This window comes from Apodemus sylvaticus, chromosome 7, assembly GCF_947179515.1.
Source record: "Apodemus sylvaticus chromosome 7, mApoSyl1.1, whole genome shotgun sequence".
Lineage (NCBI taxonomy): Eukaryota > Metazoa > Chordata > Mammalia > Rodentia > Muridae > Apodemus > Apodemus sylvaticus.
The window spans coordinates 69,561,064-69,564,502 of record NC_067478.1 but is presented as its reverse complement, the minus strand read 5'-3'; positions in this window follow the sequence as shown (position 1 = coordinate 69,564,502).

Below are 3,439 nucleotides of genomic sequence, written 5' to 3'. Positions count from 1 at the left end.
TCAGCTTGGATTGCTTGTGTAAAAAGAAATAAGCATGAATGGCGATCAGGTCACCACCGTTAGACTCAGGTCCTGCCTCTGGGTTGTACGGGCTAAAGGCTGAGCTTTGCCCGTTCTCCCACGTGTCCCTTCTGAGGCTCCTGTATGTGGAAGAAGATGCTATGGGAGCTCAGAGGAGCTCCAGATTCAGACTGACCCCAGTGGTCGCCTCCCTGGAGCCTCTGCTCCTGGGTTCTTGAGTTTCCTTGACTGGCTGTTGAACAAATACTGTGGTTCAGTCACTGTGATAAAGTGTTTCAGTTCTCTTTCTGTTTTGAGGAAAGAATTTCTTGTGAGCCAGGCTAGCCTTGAACTTGATGCATACATTGACCTTGAAATTTCTGAGCCTTCTGTTTCCCAAATTCTGAGATTTTGGGATCTTGCACTCACAGCCAGGTATTGAATTTGAAGGACTTGTTTCTGAGGTGTTTGGCCAAATCCAAAATAGTGCAGACTGTCTCCACCAGTTCTCAGCCCACTTCAGGTGAATGACACAGCTGTTTTGTAAAGTGAAGCCCTGGGGGCGAGCTTCTGTTTCCGGAAGAGGGTGTGACCTGGTATCCTCTAAGAGGAACTTTCTTAGAGGCTTAGAGAACTGTCAAGCTATGGACGAAGGCTGCCCCCTGCTGGTTGCAGGTCCCTTCACCTAGTCTGCAGAGGCACGAAAGAGGTTCCAGGTATCAGCTTCCAGCCAGCTGGGTACTGAAGCTCTTTAAAGGCTGGGCCAATCTTGCTCCATAACTGCTACCCTTCATTCCCTCAGTCAGGTTCTTTGGGGGCCTGATTGGCTTTAGAATCAGCCTCTGTTGTGCCGTTTCTACAGGAATAGAATGATCACCTTCTGCTAGAGCAAAATTCTTAAGAAATTTTCAGTCCCACCTAGCCGAGCCTGGGGTTCTGGCCTGCAGCCATATCCTAAGACTTTACCACTGCACCAAAAGAGTTCTTTCATCTGTTACTCAGAAGCCTGAGGATGCTTGCTGGTGAGGACTCTGCAGAAATGGGCAGGAATGAAAATATATAGACTCTTGACACCCTCTCTGAGTGTCTTTTTTTTAATACTTTAGACTATGTGTCAGAGTGTTTTGCTCACATGTATAATCAACTATGTGAGTCTTCTTTGAGGACAAGAGTTCTCTTAAACTGGAGCCACCTCTACACCTCACCCAACTCCCTACACAGACACACATACGCACACACTTTTTTTTTTTTCTGAGACAAAAGTCTCACCATGTATCCTTGGCTGACTTGGAGCTCATAGAAATCTGTCTCTGAGCCGGGCAGTGGTGGCGCAGGCCTTTAATCCCAACACTCTGGGAGGCAGAGATAGGCAGATTTCTGAGTTTGGGGCCAGCCTGGTCTGCAGAGTTAGTTCCAGGACAGCCGGGGTTACACAGAGAAACCCTGTCTCGGGAAAAAAAAAAGAAGAAGAAGAAGAAGAAATCTGTCTCTGCCTCCTGAATGCTGTGATTACAGAGTGCCCGACCCATCCCACCCCACCCCCCAGCCAGGTTATCAATTTCTTAAGAATTCACCCCAAACTGGGAGCCCTCCAACATGTCATGCTGGGAGGAGAGAACTGGGGCCTCTTTGTTGCATACTGAATAAATCTTTCTGCAGTTTACTGTTGCTTGGCCTCTGAAGGACCGGTGGCTGAGCCCTATTAGTCTGCTAGCCACCAGATTCTCTCACCTGACAACTATAACAAAACCATTGTCAATAGACTTGAATTGCCCCTGACCAGTCCCAAGGCATGTTGGGCGTTCCTACTGTCTAGGCCAGTGTTAGAAAAGAACAAGTAGTGATGCAAGTCAGTGAAGAAAGAAGCCACAAAACCAGGTCTTAGAACTAAGTTTCTGTGACTTCTTAGACTCAGGAAACATTTTCTTTAATGTTATTATCATTTTTAAAAAATCGGTGTAGACTTGTCAAGACAAGGCAGTGCTTTTCTCCAGCCACCCGTTGCTGTTTGTGTCCTGTGACCATAAAGGGACATTTACCTGGAGACTGTCCGGCCTCAAACTGCCCATAAGCCAGGAACAGTGGCTCATAGCCAGCACTCAAGTGTGTACAGTGCACAGAATCAGGCTTGCTAGGGTTCTTGGTGCACCACTAGGGGGCAGAGAAGTACCCATACTGCCCTTGCTGTTCCTCTGAATGTAAGGAGGAAGTGCAGGACCCAAGGGAATTAAAAGGAAGCAGAGAGAGCGCCTGGCCTCCCGTTCCCGGGTAAGAGTGGATGCTGAGTATCAGGTAGTACACCTTCCAGGACTATGATTACCTGGCGTCCCCGAAGTCTTCAAGTGCATATCAGTGGATCGTTGTAGGGATAACACTTCACGGCTTAGGGGTCCAGGTGCCACTAAGGCACTAAGAATGTTGTGGTGGTGTCCAGAAACTTCAGGGCTACCAAAGCGAGGAAAGTCAATAACTGGGAAGGTAAGGGTGATGTGTTCTGTGTTCATATGAGACATGTGAGTTCCCACCTAATATCCCTATCACCGATGAGGTCTGTCTGTGTAATTCTTATCAGTATCTTGTGAGGTTAACCTGACCCATAATCTAGATTGAGGGTCTGATTATCTGGCATGAGGACTATGTGTGTGTGTGTGTGTTTGCTCTACTTTGAAAATAAGAATTAGGTGCTTTATTAAATAAAATTGTTTTCCTTTACAAATAAACTCTAAAAGGTTGAAAATTAGTGTCCTTTTTTCTACTGCTATAAACACAGCTTTATACCATCTCAGCAGTCATTTGCTTCCACTCATTGTAGCCAGCTATAAGTGCTCTGCCCCTGTGCTGCATCCATAGCCCAGGATATATATCTTTTAAAGAAGAAAGGCAGGACTGTTGAGATGGCTCACCAGGTAAAGGTGCTTGCCACTAAGCCCAAGTTGTTCCTTGACTTCATGTGAGTTCTGTGGCTCATGACCATGCATGCATGCACATACATGTGTACAACACACAATGCAATAAACTTTAAAAACAGAAAAAAATTAGGTATGTGTTTTTCAACCCTATTCCCTTCTCCAAAATTACTTTCCATAATTTACATGTTTTTTCTACAGTGTCTGATACTTAACCGTGATTTATTTCCTCTTTTTTTTTTTAATGAGCTGAGCAGTGCACACCTTTAATCCCCGCGCTTGGGAGGCAGAGACAAGCAGATCTCTGAATTCGAAGTCAGCCTGATCTACAGAGGAAGTTCCAGGACAGCCAGGGCTACACAAAGAAAACACGTCTCAAAAAATATTTTTTTGTTTGAGACAAGATGTGATATAACCCAGGCTAGCCTTAATTCACTGTTTGAAATCCTGGCATTTTCCCTGCACATCCCGAGTGCTGGAGTTACAGGCATGCCTCACCACAACCATCTATCAATAAATTGCCTATGGATGAC